Source organism: Geotrypetes seraphini, chromosome 2 (genome assembly GCF_902459505.1).
Source record: "Geotrypetes seraphini chromosome 2, aGeoSer1.1, whole genome shotgun sequence".
Classification (NCBI taxonomy): domain Eukaryota; kingdom Metazoa; phylum Chordata; class Amphibia; order Gymnophiona; family Dermophiidae; genus Geotrypetes; species Geotrypetes seraphini.
The window spans coordinates 298,121,491-298,140,927 of NC_047085.1; the positions used below are offsets into that span (position 1 = coordinate 298,121,491).

Consider the following 19,437-nt stretch of genomic DNA (forward strand, 5'->3'; position numbering starts at 1 on the left):
TATCTGGCTGTGGCTCATGATAAAAATAAAAAACCCACACTATTCACATAAATTATAGTAGTATAATAGTAATGGGAAAAAAAATCTCAAAAACACGTCTCAAGTGCGTATATTAAAGATGTGTCTTATACGAGCTTGTTGAAAGCCGACGATTCCACCTCCCTGGCTTTTCCCAGCACATGCACACATTTATGCCTCTTTCCGTGGACTATTCTGCATGTATGCCGATCACTATCACAAGCGACTGATCTCATGTAAATTTGGTGACCCTCCGTAAACCTCATTTGCATGTGTGATTCTTTGAGAATGGCTTATCTTTTTTGAATCGTTAGATTTACAGCCGCTATAGCAATCTATTGAATTTTACAAGCAATATTAGAGAATACGGCCTCTGGTGTCTAGTGGTGCCCTCCCGAGTCTATCCCACTGTAAGGGAAAGGGATCTTGACATACCTTCTTTCTGAGGTTGCCTTCAAGATGGGTTATTTTGTTCTTGGGGCAATGGAGGTTTAAGTGACTTGCCCAGAGTCACAAGGAGCTGCAAAGGAAATCAAACACAGCTCCTCACGTTACCAGGCCACTGCACTAACCACAAGGCCACTCTTCCACTATGAAGAGAGGCAGGAGTGATGCCCACTTGCTCCTGCATCCAGTGCAAACCTCTTAGAAAATGGCAGCGCCATTCCCTGTGGAATACAGGGCCTACTGCTATATAAGGGCAAATTCCCTTATATGACAGTATGCCCCACCTAGTGCATCCCCAGTTTGCACCATGCAGGCAGGGAACCACCTTTTTCAAAGATGGCAGTGTGGAGGCAGGAGTGATTGGGAATCACTTCTGCCTCTCTTCAAGGGTATGGTTGGCTCAGGGAGGAGTCAGAGGGTGCTACTAGACACCATGGATTTAAATTATTCAATTGAGGGTTGGTATCCAGGAACGGGGTGGATCACAAGACTATCAGTTACATTTTTTAAGGATGGGAGGGCCACTAGATTACTATTGTTTGGGGTAATGGGAGGGAATAGATGTAGATTGCCATGGTGTAAATGTGTGTGTGTATATTTCATAGCTTCTATAAGTTAAATGTAAAAAATAAAATTATCACAATTTACTCAGATACTGCTTATGTGGACACCAATCTATAAACCATGCACAATTACAGATCTGCATGGTTATTCTGTATATATATGAGCAAGCATTTATTAAGTCTAATCATTTACACATGCATGCATTAGTGTTTACTTTAAAGAATCCCCTCAATTCATAATATTAGAAAACTAAGCACTGAATCTGTATTTGATAGCAAAACCCGTTATCATTGGATTTAAATGAGTTGGCATTCTACTTCACAATATAGCAAAAAAAAAAAAAAAAAAGTGTAACAACACTTTATTACATCGATCCCAAACAGTTTAAGAAATCTTTTCATTTCATCTGTTACCTAAAATCTGGCTTCTGTACTTAATGATTAAATAGTAAAGCACAAGATAACTGGGATAACTTATAGGCAGACTGGATGGACCGTTCAGGTCTTTATCTGCCATCTTATATTATGTTAAGTGAGCATTCCTAGTTTTCACACCAGTTATACGGTCCCTGCAGAGTATATTGCCTTCTGGCTTACTCTCTTGAAAGACTCTTCAACGTATACCTGGCATATGTCACTGAAGATGGGAAGGTGTCTTTTTAAGTCACTATCCCAAAAATCAGACAAGGAAGCACTTTTCACGCAGGCTGATTAAGAAGCTGTGGATTTTTTTTTTTTTACAACACGTTTTTTTTCTAATACGTTCAAACACAGCAACATGAACCTGACATTTTATTCTATTACAAACCGCCTTGCTGCGCTGAAAGATGGCATGCTAAGTAGACTAAACTTCAACATAGAGGCCTTCCAGCGGGCCGGGCCGGGCCGGGCCGGGCCATTATCGGAGGAGCACAGACAAGTTGAGTAAAGGGAACAATTTTGAGGAGGGAGAAGGCCTCTACAACAGGCAGGGGCTGGGCTCGTCAAGAGCCACAGCTCCACTGCTGCCCTCAGGCCTCTCTCCTTTCTCTTCCCCCTTAAGTCCAGGCTCAGCCCCAGGCCCTTGCAAATGCCCCGTCTCACCCGCAGCCGCTCCTGTCGCCCGATGTCAGCAGATTGCCGGCTCGCGGCCCGAAAGCCGCAGCTCAACAATCAGAAGTAAGAGAAGGGAGAGAACGCTTGCCGGCAGCCGCGCGACAGCACTGTCGCAAAATGAAGAAAAGAAAATAATACCCATAATTCTGCGCCACGACAAGCGCGCGAAAGGAGGAGCCATGAGACGGAAGCCGAATGGAACACGCCAGCCTATGCTCACGTAAAGAGAGGGACGACTTACGTAAGTAGCGTAAAGTAAGGTGCAAACTGGAGCGTCTGATCTGTAAACCCGGGAGACAGAAATGGTTCCAGCTATTCTCTTTAGTTCCCATGAAATGGAGAAGAGACGGCTCAGGGGTGATATGATAGAGGTCTATAAAACACTGAGTGGAGTGGAAAGGGTAGTTGTGAATTACTTGTTCACTCTTTCCAAAAATACTAGGACTCTAGGACTAGGGGACTTGTGATGAAGCTGCTAAGTAGAAGATTTAAAACAAAGTGGAGAAAACATTTATTCACACAATGTGTAACTAAACTCTGGAATTTGTTGCCAGAGAATGTGAAAATCATTTAGCTGGGAGGGGGGGGGGGGGGGGAGGGTGTTAAAAAGGTTTGAGTGATTTCCTAAAAGAGAAGTCTATAGGTCATTATTGAGATGGCTTAGGGAAATCCACTGCTTGCTTTTAGGATAAGCAGCATACAGTCTGTTTTACTCCTTGGGATCTAGCTAGGTGCTTGAGACCAAGTGGCATACCTAGGGTATGTAGCAGTAACCAACACAGATGTATTGAAAACCAATGTATGTAAATTATACACTTTCAATTGGAGACTGTTAAGATAAAATGATGTTGCAGTAGTGCAGAGATAATGAAAAGCCAGTGAAGCTCAGTGTTTAGTTCAAAAAGAAGGAAAAAGCCTCAGAACGGGCCCTCCCACCACCACAAAGGTGGATACAATAGGTGGTTGAGCGGTAACCTCACAGGCAAAACCTTCGTTTAAAAATGAGCACTACAACACTTGAGCATAAACCGTGCTTCATATAAAAAATGTCCAGACAGAGGAACAAATTCCACTTATCTCAATGCTGATCGGCACACCAACGGAGGCCAGCGTTTCACTGACAGGCTACATCAGGGTGTGACCCGACCGATCAGTCTGCAAAACAAAGAAGAAGAACATGAGAACATGTAGTTCCTCACTTAATTTGAACTTCCTACTCTAGCAATTAAAGACATACCTTTGTAAGAGCGTGAAAAGACGCTTCAAAAAGTCCAGAAAAGGGCTCCCATGGGGTGGCTCCGGATGTCTGGTTTTTAAACCTTCCCGGTGGGAGAAAAAACAAAGGTTTTGCCTGTGAGGTTACCGCTCAACCACCTATTGTATCCACCTTTGTGGTGGTGGGAGGGCCCGTTCTGAGGCTTTTTCCTTCTTTTTGAGCTAAACACTGAGCTTCACTGGCTTTTCATTATCTCTGCACTACTGCAACATCATTTTATCTTAACAGTCTCCAATTGAAAGTGTATAATTTACATACCTAGGGTATGTGACACCCATGGCTGATCATTTTAACACCCCCTAATATTAAAAAATATATATATTTGTAGTAATTTTATTAATTAATTTATTTTTATAGCTTGCCCTCCCCAGAGAGTTCAGAACTGGTTACAATTTAACATTATTATCTCAAAATGATAAAAACAAGAAATGGTAAAAAAATTTTCTTTGTTACTTCCTTTACTCTTATTATTTCATAGCAAATAATCAATTGGCTGTTAAATATTTTCTTCAATCTTCTTGTAGTTATGTGAATACATTAATTCAAATGAATATACCCATGAAGTTCTAGAGACCACTCATATCAACCAGAAACTCACAAAGTGGTGGAAACATGGTAGTGAGCTTTGCCCAGAGATAAAGAAACCTCAAGTGCTCGCAGCATTTGTCATTTAGAGCTGGTCTTAGTCAAAACTGCCCAACAGTGAGCTATCACTGGTTTCTATGATCTCCCTATGGGCTAATGGAACTCTTATTAAACTTTCTTTTATATAAAAATAAAGAGTACTAAAGGAACTTAAGGTGGAAATTGGGGAACTATTACAATCCTTAGCTAACATGTCAATTAGAACCGGGCAAATACCAGATGACTGGAGGATAGCAAATGTCATCCCAATTTTCAAGAAAGGATCAAGAGGTGAACCGGGAAACTACAGACCTGTGAGTCTCACATCGGTCCCTGGGAAGATAATTGAATCAATAATTAAAGATAACATTGTACAACATCTGGAAGATTACAACCTAATAAGAGCTAGTCAACACGGCTTCAGGAAAGGGAAGTCATGTTTGACAAATTTACTTCAATTCTTTGAGAAGGTGAACAAACACATGGATAGTGGACATCCAGTGGCCATAATTTACTTGGACTTCCAGAAAGCATTTGACAAGATCCCACACGCAAGGCTTATGAGTAAATTACTAAGTCATGGAATAGGAGGAGAAGTGCACAGATGGATCGGCAAATGGTTAGAGAACAGAAGGCAGAGAGTAAGCATAAATGGGAAATTCTCGGACTGGGAGAAGGTGACTAGCAGCGTGCCCCAGGGCTCTGTTCTTGGGCCCCTCTTGTTCAATATTTTTATAAATGACCTGGAAGAGGAGACAACATGCAATATAATCAAGTTTGCAGATGATACAAAACTATGTCGGGTGGTTGGCTCTCAAAGGGACTGTGAGGATCTTCAGAAGGATCTGAACCAGCTGGAAAAGTGGGCGATAAAGTGACAGATGAATTTTAATGCTGAAAAATGCAAGGTAATGCATCTGGGGAAAGAAAAACAAAGAACATGAATATAGGATATTGGGTGTGACATTAGCCAAATGCGAACAAGAAAGGGATTTGGGGGTACTGATAGAACCCTAAAACCATCGGCTCAATGTGCGGCGGCGGCGGCGAGGAAAGCAAACAGGATGTTGGGCATGATTAAGAAGGGGATCATGAGTAGATCGGAAGATGTCATAATGCCACTTTACAGAGCAATGGTCAGACCACATTTAGAATACTGTGTCCAACACTGGTCTCCATACCTTAAGAAGGATATAACTCTGCTCGAGAATGTGCAGAGGCGAGCCACGAACTTGTCAGAGGTATGGAGAATTTGAGCTACAAAGAACGCCTCAGAAAACTGGGACTGTTCACCCTCGAAAAGAGAAGACTGCGAGGAGATTTGATAGAGACTTTTAAAATATTAAAAGGATTTGATAAAATTGACCAGGAAACAGCTTTACTGACATTTTCAGATGTGACACAGACAAGAGGTCATAGCCTGAAACTGAGCGGCAGCAGGTTCAGGACAAATGTAGGAAAGTTCTGTTTCACACAACGAGTGGTGGGTGCTTGGAATGCTCTCCCGAAGGAGGTTGTGGCAGAGATTACTGTTCTGGGTTTCAAGCGCAAGTTGGATTCACACCTTCTTGCAAATTACATCGGGGGATACGGGAAATCCGGGTCTTCAATAAGGAGCACCTAACTGGGCCTCCGAGTGTGCGGATCGCCGGACTAGATGGACCTAGGTCTGATCCGGCAAAGGCGTTTCTTATGTTCTTATGTTATGTTCTTATATCAATCTACAATGTTCCTTGTTCCAGTTGGAGTGGCTATTGGACTATTATCTCAAGTGCAATGTTGATCACAAGCTCTACGGAGCGTCTCCATTTCACTCAAAAATGAGCTTCATCAGGAGAATTACAATCAGGTAATAAACTGATCACACTACAAAAAGAAGCAGAAACATATTCTTATATTAAACATATTACAAAAAGTAACCCTACCTACTATAAGTAAATAGGCCTTATGGCATAGTGATCTCCTGTCACAGATTCCTTCTGCATAGAGAATTGCTTTTACTAACGCGCCGTGAAGGTAAGGGGGAGGGAGGGAGATTCTTGGGCCGCTGAAGGGTGATGAGGTAGCGAGAGGGGAAGGGTGGATGCTGCGGGGCCGGGCCGGTGAAGGGGACGTGGGACGGGGACGACACAGGGCGGTGAAGTGGATGGTGGTCCGGTGACAGGGCAGTGATGGGGACAGATTTTTTCCCCCGTGTAATTCTCGACTCTAAATGACAAACTACTGCAAGCACTTGAGGTTTTTTTATCCCTGGGCAAAGCTCACTATCATGTTTCCACTACTTTGTGAGTTTCTGGTTGTTGATATGAGTGGTCTCTAGAACTTCATGGATATATTCATTTGAATTAATGTATTCACATAACTACAAGAAGATTGAAGAAAATATTTAAAAGCCAATTGATTATTTGCTATGAAATAAGAGAAATAATAGAGTAAAGCAAGAAACAAAGAAAATTTTTTTTTACCATTTCTCGTTTTCATCATTTTGAGATAATAGTGGAATTTGTTTGCAACATTTTTGAGGTATGATATACAGTTTAACATTCACAGTGTTACAGTATAACATTACATAGGGTTACAACCTCTCTAACTCCATGCCCAAAAAATACTTGTCCTCTTTCTTTTAGGTCCTAGTTCACACTTGCTGTCTTAACACCAGCTCTGGCAGGATACATATTTCAAATCTGACATATTGCAATCACAAAATAGAAAATAAAATGATTTTTTTTACCTTTTGTTGTCTGGTCATTTTATTATTCAAATCATGTTGGTCTCCGGCTCTGGTTTTTGTTAACTTGCTCACCAGGGTCTCCTGCCCATTTGACTTTTTCTTCTTTCTCTGTGCTCACCATCCATTTTCTGTCTCTATACCTTCCCTTCCACTGCATTATCCAACATTTCTGTTTATTTCCCACTGTCTACCATCCCTCTCTCTCTCTCTCTCTCTCTCTCCCTGCCTTGGGCTGAACAATGAGATGGAGGAAAAAAAGAGATGCTGCATCTCTCTCTCCCTTCCACCCCTAGGCCTAACATTTCTCCCTCCCTCCCATCCTCAGATCCAACTTCTCTCCCTTTCTCTTCCCAACTGCCCTCATCCCATCTCTCCCTCTGCCTGCAGCCTCCCACCCCCCAGGTCCACTATCTCTTCCTAACAGTTCTCCCTTCAAGTATCTCTTTCTCCACACTACCTCAGGACCAACTTCTCTCCCTTCAGACCATTGCCCACCATCTCTCTCTGTTCTCTTTCAGGTCCTATAAGCTCTCCCCCCACACCCAATCTGGCATTTTTTAAAAATATCCTCCTCCCTTCAAACTTTAAAAAAATATCCCAGTTAGTCCAGGAAGCTTCCTCAGCCCAGCATGTTCTCCCCCTTCTCTCCGCACTGGTCCACTGTTGCCCTCACCTGTCTTGTTGAAAAATCTGCTGATCTTGGCAACGATTCAGAAACGTTGCCCACGGTTCTCCTCCCTGCTTTCCATCTGCTGTGGTCTGTCTCCAATGACACAACTTCCTATTTCTATCCAGCTGGACAAAAGCAGACAGAAAGGAAGGGGAGCCGTTGATGTTTCTGAATCACTGCCGAGGCCAGCAGATTTTTCAGTGAGACAGAAGGTGAGGGCAACATCAGACCGGCTTAGGGGGAAGACATGAGCCTTGGGGCCCAGAGCAACTGCCTTGTTTGCCTGCCCCTAATACCAAACCTGCATAGTCCCTCCCATTCCCCTGTGCAGCACCTCCCAACTGACTCCCCCCCCCCACACACACACACAAGCAGCAGTGGCCGGGCCATTAGAAGCAGTTGCTGTGAACAAGCTGTTTGTGGCCTACTCTGCCAGGGCATCTCTCTGCTGCGTCATCAGTGAGGCAGCAGAGGGAAGGCTCCCCAGTGGCGCAGGCTACAGGCAACCTGTTCAGAGCACTGCTTTTAACAGCCCAATCACTACTGCTACTGCTGCTGTTTTAGGAAGCAGTCACCCGGAGAGGTATGTTAGTTCTGTCAACTCTGGTCTGCCAGGTCCTGCTTTCTTTTGCAAAGGTAGGACCCAGCAGAAAGGAAGGCCTGACATTGGCACTGCCAGAAGAGGAAGTTCTCAGACCATAGCTGGAAGCACCCCCTTATAGTCTGCACCCAGGGCAGACCTCCCTTCCCTTTCCCCCCCCCCCTTGGTACACCTCTACTTGGGACCTGGGTTGGCCACTGTTGGAAACAGGATTCTGGGCTTGATGGACCTTCGTTCTGTCCCTGTATGGCTATTCTTATGCCATGTAACTGTGGGTGGGCAGTTCTGGAAGGAAAGTTAGAGGGGCTGTGCCTTGCCTCATTAATAGTTGCTTTAGCTTTAGCCTATCTAAAAAAGGCCATGCCGTCAAAATTTTATTAAAAATTTTAGTTACATGTTTTGTTTATTAAATCAAAATATAGGTCTATTCTTGTGTAAATATATGCACCATTGTATGTTTGTATCTGTACCTACATGTTACCAAATATTTATTTATATTTCTTATATACCGCTTCTGTTTGAAATATTCCGATTAGAGGATGACACAGGGACAAATTTGCTCCCGTCCTCGTAGTATCTGTCTCCATCCCTGTCCCGTCCCAGCGAGTTCTGTCCCTGCTCCATCCTTATTTGCACAAGCCTCAAACATTTTTAAAGTGGAAGGATAGGACAGGGACAGAACTCATGGGGATGGAACGGGAATGGAGATAGATCCCTCGGGGATGGGAACAAATTTGTCCCTGTGTCATTCTCTAATTCTGATTCATCTGTTTTATTATACTAGGGGGCTCATTTTCAAAAGAGAAAAACAAAAATGGGGTGTTTGGATGTTTTGTTTGCTAAAACGTCCAAATTGCCATTTTTGAAACACGTTTTAGACAGTTTTTATGTCTTTTTATGTGATGTTAATCTAAATCTTAAGGAGGCATATATTGTGCAGGGTTAGGACCGGCATGATTTGAAATGGAATGACCCTTATTGTAGAAAAACATCTCTACCTGACCATCTCAGAAGTTGATGAAATTTTAGTGGAAGTACAATAGGACCTCATGTGACTGTTCTTTTAATTTTGTAAATTGTAATTTGAATTATTTTTGTAAGTTTCTTCTATTTAAATTGTAATATGTACATCGCCTAGAATCTGTAATAGGCGATTCATCAAAAACTGAATAAACTTGAAACTTGAAACTTGACATGCAATAAATATGTGCAAAGTCTTAGAGCTGGATTTCAACTTCTTCCAGTTTGGGGGCCTTGTTATTGGGGCCACTTTTTTCATTCCATGGGAAGATAGTGCCATAAGGTCAACTTTGGGTTCAGGTTGTGGAAAGGATAGTTGCTCGACCAAGCTAAGAGTCATATTTCTAGTACAGTACAACTTTTTGTGCAGAGTTCAAATATACTACTACTACTACTACTATTAATTATTTCTAAAGCGCCACCAGACACACGCAGTGCTACACAGAGTCACAAAGAATAAGAAAAAAAGTCCCTGCTCGAAAGAGCTTACACTCTAAACAGTTTAGACCACGGTGCTGGTCCGCAGAAAATTCCTGCCGGTCCGCGCAGGGCCGGCAAGATCAACGCAGTTAAATTTCCTGCCCTAGTGTTGTTGGCGGAAATCTGCTGTTCCTCCCAGCCTCGGGTTATCAAGACAGGCTGCCGACGTCAGGCCATTCCCTCTGTGAGTCTCGCCTATGATGAAACAGGAAGTTGAAACAAAATAGGTGGGACTCAGAGAGGAAGGTCCCGATGTCGGCAGCATGTCTTGATCGCTGCCCCTGCTGAGAGTCGCTGAAGAGGGCCGTGGGGAAGGTGCAGATGGAAGGGAGAGAGCTGCAGGGAGATGGTCAGCGTGCGCGGTGGGGGTCAGCGTGTGGATTGGAGCCATCGGCAGCGTCTGTGGCTGAGAGTCTTCCCACGTGCGGGTTGTGGTGGGTAGGGGCCTCCAGCTCATCTTGGCCGCTGGGCCTGCGGTGCAATGATGTTTGTGCCGGCTGTGGGAGGGTTCACGAATGTGCAGGGCGCGCAGGAACAAGATTCATGGGGAGCCTTCAACAGTGATTGTCTCCCCTCCCAGCAGCTCTCGTACTTGCCAGGGCAGTGATTCACTTCAGCAACTTCCCCTTTCCTCAGAGGTGGCAATGGACCCAAGGCTGTCTAAGTAAATCACTGCTGCAGGCAAGTACTAAAGAGCTGCTGGAAGAAGAGGAAGCCACTATTGGAGGCTGGGAAGCTGCTGGATAAAGGGGAGAGCTGCTACTGGACCTGGAGGGAGGTAGAAGGAGAAATGCTACTGGGAGGGGAGGAAGGAAAGGGATGGGAAGAGAGTTAATGTTGGATAGGGGGGAGGAGGGAAGGGAGAAAGAAAAAGGGAAGGAAACAGCTGCAGGGAGATTACAGGAGGGGAAGGGGGTCAGGGTGGAATGGAGAGAGTCAGATGAGGGGAAAGGGGAAAGACAGAGGAATGAGAAAGTAGAGAGAGATTGATGCTGGAAAGGGGGTCAGCAGAGAAATGAGAGGGATAAAGATGCTAGATCTGGTGTAGGAGAGAGAAAAATGAAGAAAGCAGTGAAGCTGAAATGAATGATTGTAAAAAGGAGAGAGGAGGGGTTTTAACCTGCATTTAGGGGTCCTTTTACTAAGGGCGCGCTAACTGTTGTAGTGCACGCTAAAAATTAGTGTGTGCTAAATGCTAACGTGTTAACGCATCCACTATATCTTATGGAAGCGTTGACGTGCGTTAATTTTTAACGTGCTAAATTGGCTACCGCACCTTAGTAAAAAGACTAATGTTAAAATATGTGGAAGATGTAGTCAGGCATTGAAATAATGAGATAAACTTAGAATTTGAAATTTGTGTCTTTCTAATAATTGTAAATTTTTATTAGGAAGAAAAATTAATCTGATCAAAGAACAGTGTGGGTTTGGATAAGCGTAACAATTTCAAAGAGAATTCCTTAGCAACAGCGACAGATGAATCCAAAGACTAGTGGGATAGCACACAATCTACCAGCAGGTGGAGATAGAGAAACTGATTAACAGGTAGTCCTATTGGCTGGCATGCCTCCTGTATCTTCCAGTATGCTCTGTCTCCAGCAGGCGAAAGGGTCGCTATTCAACTAGCTTCTGAATTCTGACTGTGACTGGCAATTCAATTTCTCCTGTTGGGAATTCCCTTCAATGAGAAGCAAGATTTATTCTCCTGTTGAGGGTTCTCTTCAGTGAGACAGGGGTGTCCGCTGAAGTGGTGCTGGCTTTAGAGGGTTATACCTGGATCCCCCCAGGTCTCTGCCTCACCCTCCCCTCCAGTGATAGAGGTCCTGACTTGGTCCTCTAATTTTCTTCTTTTCCCTTTAAGAAAAAAAATAGGGAGCAGTTCTAGGCAACACTAGGCATGGGGGCTCAGAAAACGGTGGAAGAGCACTGGTGGATGCATACTGACTGAGGGTGCTGAAGCTAGCAAAGGAGGAGGATTGGTACACAGTGGTGAAAGAATGCTGGCTGTAGGGTTTCATGGAGAAGCACCAGCTGCAGAGGGAGGGAGGCTGTAGGGATGGTGGATGAGAAAAGATCTGCATTTTGTAGGGAACTTGAGGCAGTGGAGGATGAGGGCTTAAGTGAATATCTCAACAATAAGTTTTTTAAAAACAGCTTAAATCCAGGGATTCTGGGAAGGATTAAAAAGTAGAAATGCAAAAATAGTTATGTGAGGCCATCAATTCATTTTGCAAAAGAATTCACAGCCTGGGAAAGCTGCGATGTTTAGTTTAATTAAGGGGATAGGAACATATGCAGGTGTTTTGAAGACTCGGCTATAGAATCATGAAGAAGTACTATATCAAGAAGTTGTGAGTACTGTATTTGGAAATGCAGATTCTGTTTTTTTTATTTGTGTTCGCTTTGTATTGCAGGTTCGGTTTTATAATTGTGTTGTAACCGCTAAACTGTGTAGGGCAGTAGAATTGGTAGAGGTGAAAACATTTTAAAATGCGTGGAAATACGTTAGCGAAGGGCTCCAGATATGCATTTTAAACAGCCTTCCTGTGTGACAAAGGCGCACGTTTGTTCTTACATGCTGGAGGGAGAGCTCCAGCGTTTATGTAGTTCTCACTAAAGCTGACTTTGGTCAGCATATGCCACAGTTGTGTTAAAATTGAATAGATGGCTTTGGGTATGTTATTTAAGCACTGTTTAAGGAGCTGGTACCTTTCAGCATGCAAGAGACTCGCGCTTCTGCTCTGGCATTAGCGAGAGCGTTGCAGCGTTCATGGAGTACTAGCCGAAGCTGATTTTACTCAGTGTTTGCTATGGCTCTGTGAAAATGCCTCACTGCATGGCTCCAGCTATGTTTTTTAACCTCTGTTCAAGGTACTAGTACATCATAGCGGGTTACAGGCGTGCGCTTATTCTCCTGAGCTACCGGGAGTGCCGCAGCGTTAATAAAAACATAGAAATAGACGGCAGATAAGGGCCACGGCCCATCTAGTCGGGCAGTAGCTCATCTTCATCTTCTCTCGGTGGCTCACATTACAAGACAAAAAAAATGTTTAGACAGACTTCCTTAGCAAGAATCTTCTACATCCCGGAAATTGGGAACTGTCCACTCAGGCGTTCCAACTTATTGTGTAGAGATGAGATTTCCTAGAACTGTACCTCATGTCCTCATCTCAAAATGCAAGCTTGTTGTTAAATGAAAAAATCAATAAAAAACTTATATCAAAATGCAAGCTTCCTCAGTTCTTCAGATGCAGGGAGTGGAAGTCAGAGAGAATAGATGCATTTGTTCTTTATTTGCCTCTACCTACTGTTCTTTAAGTGTTTCCCCTTGACCGATGATTGGAGGTGTGTTCCATCTCATGGCTCGCTTTCACGGCATGATGATCCTGGTGGCTCCAGTTTTGCCGCACCATCCATGGTATACAGATCTGAGAGGTTTGTCAGTGGGCGAGCCATTGTGGTTCCTGGTACCTCTGGATTTTCTCACTCAGGGGTCAATCAACATGTAAATTAGTCCCACTTTGATATTCGGCCTATCTTTTTGAAAGTCACGGCTGAGGCGTAACGGTTGTTCGGGGCAGGTTATTTCTGCTCTTCTCCAGGCAAAACATTCATATACATCTGCGGCTTCCGCTAGCATCTGGAGGGTTTTCGATTCTTTGGTAGTTCTCAAGGTATTTCGCCCTTCCAGACTGCTCTATCTTATATTCTTTCTTTTTTGAATGAGGGTGTAGCCAAGGGTTTAGCATATAATTCCCTTCAGCTTCTATTGGCAACCATTGTTTGTAACAGGGGCCAGGTGTCTTACTCTTTACTTGCTTATCAGTCTGCTGTAGTTAGGTTTCTGTATGCTGTACCGAAAGGAGTACAGCATATTTGTCCACATGTTAAGAAGCCCTGTCCGGGGTACAGTTTTAGGTAAGTTATGGGGAGTTTACAAAAGGCCCCGTTCGAACCTTTATCTAATGACACTCGAAAGGATGCGACGTTGAAAACAGTGTTTCTTATAGCCATGGCTCCAGCCCGGCGAGTTTCTGAGTTGTAGACCTTATTTTGTGAATTACAGATTCTGGGGTGTCAGGACAGTGCCATTTTTTCTTCCTAAGGTGGTATCATCATTTCATATCGGTCGCTTTCCCTCTTCCTTCCTGCTTTCTACGAGGAGGATTAGGGGGTGCGCTTCTCTATCTTCACTTCGTTTCTTAAAAGTGGTATGATACTTCTACACTATATTCAGGTTTTTAATGACTTTTGACATTGAGATCATCTCTTTGTATTATGCACGGGATGCAACAAAAGTATAGCAGCATCCAAAGTGTCCATTGCTCGATGGTTCAAAGAGGCCATTGCTTCCACTTACTAGATGGCAGGGAAATGGTTGCCCGAAGAACTTCATGCCTATTCAAACAGAGAGATGGTTTTTACTTAAATGAGCTTTGTCATGCGCATACTTGATTTTCCAAGATACCTTCTCTAACCATTACCAGTTAATTGGTGCAGCACGTCCGGAGGCTACTTTTGGTGCTTTGGTTATTGAGGATCCAGGTTTGATTCCCACACTGATTGAGGATTGCTTTGCTGCATCCCACTAGTCTCTGGATTCATCTTCTGCTGTTGATAAAGGAGGAAAAATTATGTTCTTACCTGTTAATTTTCTTTCCTTTAGACACAGCAGATGAATCCAGAGCCCCACGCTTTCTGGATATTTGCTATTGGTTTATATTTCAGAACTTTCAGAAGTTTTTCTTATTGTTGGTAGTTCTACTCGGTGTTTTTACCTTTAAAATTTATTATGGGAAAGAAGTTTTTTGGTATACTAAGCATATTACTGGTTTTGGATGCTTGGGCAAGGAGCAATACTGAAGAAACAGGAGGCATGCCAGCCAATAGGACCACCTGTTAATAAGTTTCTCTATCTCCACTGCTGGTAGATGTGTGCTATCCCACCAGTCTCTGGATTCATTTGCTGTGTCTAAAGGAAAGAAAATTAAAAGGTAAGAACATAATTTTTCCATTGTGCTTTACAATCACTTCAAATGCTGCTCATTATTCAGATAGACTACTACTACTACTATTAATTATTTCTATATTGCTACCAGACGCACACAGTGCTACACAGAGTCACAGAGAAGAAGAAAACAGTCCCTGCTCGAAAGAGCTTACAATCTAAACCATAACAGACAAACAGGATGTCATGGATACAGTTAAGGGGAATGGATAATCAGCAGGCTGGATTGGAGGGCAGAGGAGTAGGGTTAAGGATTGAAGGCTATATCAAAAAGGTGGGTTTTCAGTCTGCTTTTAAACAAGGGAAGGGAAGGGGCCTGATGGACAAACTTGGATAATTTATTCCAGGCATAGGGGACAGCTAGATGAAAGGAACAAAGTCTGGAATTGGCAGTTGAGGATAAGGGTAAAGTTAAGACCAGCATATCTGAGGAATGGAGTTCTCTGGGAGGTGTATAAGGAGAGAGAAGCGAGGAGATATATTGAGGGGCAGCAAAATAAACACACTTGTAGATCAGCAATAGGAGGAATTATATGCTAAACCCTTGGCTACACCCTCATGCAATGGCAGATAGGGGGCCATTGAAGTGACTTAAGGGGAGGGGTGACATGAGTGTAACGAGGCTGATAGAAGATGAGTCATACAGCTGAGTTTTACACAGATTGCAAGAGGGAAAGGCGACAATGCGAGATACCAGTTAGAAGTATATTACAGTAATCTAAGCGTGAGGTTACAAGAGCATTGACAAGAGTTCGGGTAGTGTGCTCAGAGAGGAAGGAGTGAATTTTGGTGATATTGAAGAGAAAGAAGCAACAGGTCTTAGCAGCTTTTTGGATGTGCGTAGAAAATTAAAGGTCTGAATCGAAGACCACTCCAAGGTTGTGAACAGAGGAGACTGGAACAATGACAGTATTATTTACAGAGATGGTGAAAGGAGGAGGAGGAGCAGAGGGTTTAGGAGGAAAGAGGAGCAGCTTAGTCTTGGACATATTTAGTTTCAGATGACAGTAGGACATTCAGGCAGCAATGTCAGCCAAATAAGCAGAGACTTTTTCTTGGACTTTAGGTGAAATTTCAGGTGTAGAGAGGTAGATCTGGGAGTCATCAGCATATAGGTGATACTGGAAGCCATGGGAGAAGATCAGGGCACTGCAGGAAGAGATGTAGAGAGAGAAGAGGTCTTAAGACAGAACCCTGGGGTACACCAACCTCTAGTGGGGTAGCAGCAGACCCACCAACACATACACTAAAAGTGCATTGGGAAAAGTAGGAGGCAAACCTGGAGAGGACAGATTCACAGAATCCAAATGAGAAGAGCGTATCAAGGAGTAAGCTGTGAATAACAGTATCGAAGGCAGCAGACAGGTCAATAAGGATGAGGATAAGATAAAGGCCCTTAGAACTGACCATGAACAAGTCACTGCAGACCTTAGTGAGGGCAGTCTCTGTGGAGTGTTGGGGGCAAAAACCTGATTGTAGAGGATTGAGAATCTGTCGAGTTGAAAGGAAGTCCAGGCAGCGACAGAAAATAGCTTGCTCGAGTATCTTGGATATGAACGGAAGAAGTGAGACAGGGCGATAGTTGGACGGGCAGGAGGGGTCCAGTGAGGGTTTTTTGAGAAGCGGTTTAACCACTGCATGTTTGAAGGCAGCAGCGACAGTTGCAGTGGAAACAGATAGATTGAGAATATGGCATATGAGAGGGATAACAGCATGTGAGATGGGGTCGAGTAGTGGGATGGGAATAGGGTCTGAGGGGCTTGTAGTAGGTTTGACTGAAGACAGAATTTGTGTAATTTCTTCCTCTGATTTCAGAGAAGGAAGAAAAGTCAGACTGAATACAATACCTCAAATTTGTTGTCAATATTGGACAACACATTTTGTGGATAGCTGTATTGCCTTCCTATTGAGGTTACACTGGAGCTTCAAGAACCATAAAAATATCTTCCTCTGGAACTCATACAGTATCTTTTTTAATGGGCCAATGAAAGGATTGAGCAGGGCCTTGTGGAAGCAAAGTTATTTAAGGCATCATTGTGTTCTGAGGAGATTTCAGAAATATTTCCAATCTGTCATACATGCAAGCAACATATTGGCTGGGCTGCAGGTTGACAAGTTGAATAGATGATGGAGGATTATCAGCTTTAGTGACATCAGCAATAAAAAATGTTTCATCTCCTGATAGTCTGCTGAGACAAATTTAAGTTTCATCAATTAGCTTAAACTGGTGATTTTCCCGAGTTCCAGCTACTGTATGGCCATTCTCAAATCTGGATTCCTGAATAGGTCTTAATTTCTCAATGTCTTACTTTAGAATGAATAAGAATTTGACCCCAATAATATTTTCTTCTCAAAAGCTAAACAAATCATTTGGAGTCAAGTTATGATTTTCTGGAGGCCGCTGCAAGCTGTCATGCGCAGTTCCCCCAGAGGCATAGTGAGGATGGGAGGTGCCTGGGGTGGTGGTGTCGCCCCATGCCCTGCTCCTTCCACACCAACCCACCCACATCCTCCTCTCCGCCCTACCCCTCTCCTTCCGTGCCTCCATGCCACACTCATGCTGTCCCTTCCCTCGCGCTGGCTTTCCCTCTAACATCATTTCCTAGCCCCGCAACCCAGAATTGAAGGAGCCAGGCCTGCACAAGCAACAGGCTAGAGTAGTTGCTCGTCAGAGCTAATACCGCCATGTCTGGTGATAAAAGACCTAACGCAGCTTCATAAAAGAGGGCCTAAATTAGTAGTAGGGGTTGTATTAATCCCTAAAATTTCAGTTCTCTTGGAGGCTTTGTTGGGCTGTAGTGACTAGACAAAGTTGTCATTTTGGATTATGCAGAGCACAGTACTCCAAGAGTGAACTACATTCAACAGCCGCTAGATCTGAAACCAATAGAGACCCAGCTGAAAAATTTTACATGGTTTTATTTGAGGCTACAGGGAACATCCACACAAAATTGTATTCAATTTGGAGGAGGTCGAATGGGGATGATTTTTAATATTGGACTATTTGACACAAAATGACCCATAAATAGAACACTGCAGAAAACCATCCAGGGCAAAGCTTGGACATCTAAGGCTAGATCTGTTTCGATAACAAATAACTTGTACTTTGTTCATGTTGTACACTGTATGTCATAATAAAACGATGATTTCAAATGTCGTTATTTGCTTCTCTTCTACCAGAGACATTCTCATCTGGTGGCAACATTAAGAAGTACATATCACACATTTTCAAAATGTATTAGATTTCCAATGTTGGTGCATTTTTAAAAGAAAAAAAAAGTTGTCATGACTTATGAATCAACCCTGGTTGTAACACAACTATTAAAATTGGTTGCAGTTAACCAAGCAATAAAGTCTTCATAAATGAAAGACAAATCCCCAGGAGCATAGTAACACAAAATAATATTTAAAAAAGATGAGGGAGATAAAACACTTCAACACCTTGAAGATAACAAGCCTCTAACTTAGTAAATTTTAAACTATTCTTAGCAATTATGATTACACCATCACCAGTTTTCCCTTCTTGCAATTGACCAAAAGCACAATACCCTAGGGGACACAGAGAATTAATAACCACTGTATCTTCTGGTAATATGCAGGCCTCAGTGACACATAATAAATCTAATACCCCTACCAAATCAAATAGCAAATTGGCTTTATTATGCACTGAACGGGCATTAATGCACAATTCAAGGACAACTTATTTGAACTAATTGAAATTGATTGGGTAAGGGACAGATGTATGGGAGTAAGAGCTCTCAGAAGGGCTTCTTTCCTGTTATTACAAACCGGAGAGCCATAACAACCCAATCCAGTCAGCACAAGAATCTGAAAACATTTCATATCCAAAGAGAATAAAACCAAGAAACAAAAATAAAAACACTCAACATCCCCACAAAGTCTGCACAAAGGAGCACTCCTTAGTCACACTCCTTTGTCAACACAACAAGGAGCTATGAACACCACGGCATGCAGCGCTTCCAGCGTTAAACGACAATTTATTTTTTCTGTTACGGCACCTCAGTTATGGAACGCCCTTCCAATTTATTTAAGGGAAGAGAAGAATCTTGAGAAATTCAAAAATAATTTAAAAACATTTCTCTTTAAAGACGCTTTTGATAATTGACGAAACCTACTGCAGCTTAGAATATTTTATTGTACTATATTACACTGTTTTTTTGTTATTCATTTTGTATTTCTCCTTTTGTGTTCTACTTTCCTATAATGATTTGTATTTCATCTCCCTCCTTTCCTTGTGTTTTTAAGTTTGTAATCGTAATTTTTTTTTTAATATTGTAAATTAATATGTATTGTTTTGTTTTATATTATTTCCCAGAAATTGTAATTTTAATTTGTTCATCGCTTTGAAATATGACTAAGCGATTAATCAAAACAACTATTAAACTTGAAACTTGAATAGACTCAACACCCTCTCTCAGCGTCAGTGGGGATGGAGGACAAAGTCAGCTGATTCAAGCTGCAGGTAGAGTCACATATGAATCTTGCTGTTAATTATGCTTGATGGTAACCGCATAACAAAGTACTGAAGTGACTGCAGAAATTAGATTTCCCCTCAAGTTTATTAGGTTTTTATATACCGCCTATCAAGATTATCTAAGTGGTTTTACTCAAGTATTTTCTCTATCTGTCCTGGTGGGCTCACAATCTATCTAACGTACCTGGGGCTATGGAGAACTAAGTGACTTGCCCAGGGTCACAAGGAGCAGCGTGGGGTTTGAACCCACAACCCCAAAGTGCTAAGGCTGTAGCTCCAACCACTGCGCCACAGTTAAATAGACTCAACACCTTCCCCCAAGGTCAGTGAGGGATAAAGTCAGTTGATTCTTGCTGTTGATTATGCTTGATGGTAACCGCACTGCAAAGTGTTGAAGTGACTGCAGAAA

The 19,437-nt window shown here is 42.8% G+C and overlaps 1 protein-coding gene across 2 annotated transcripts in view; it reads right to left on the reverse strand.

Moving 5' to 3' along the window:
• Positions 1 to 2,255, reverse strand: part of EIF3D (eukaryotic translation initiation factor 3 subunit D) — a 103,323-nt gene extending 101,068 nt beyond the window's left edge. For both annotated transcript variants that reach the window (XM_033929858.1, XM_033929857.1), the window contains exon 1: positions 2,112 to 2,255. The gene's annotated coding sequence lies outside the window, so the exon portion shown is untranslated. The remainder of the gene's footprint in view (positions 1 to 2,111) is intronic.
• Positions 2,256 to 19,437: the final 17,182 nt, after the last annotated feature.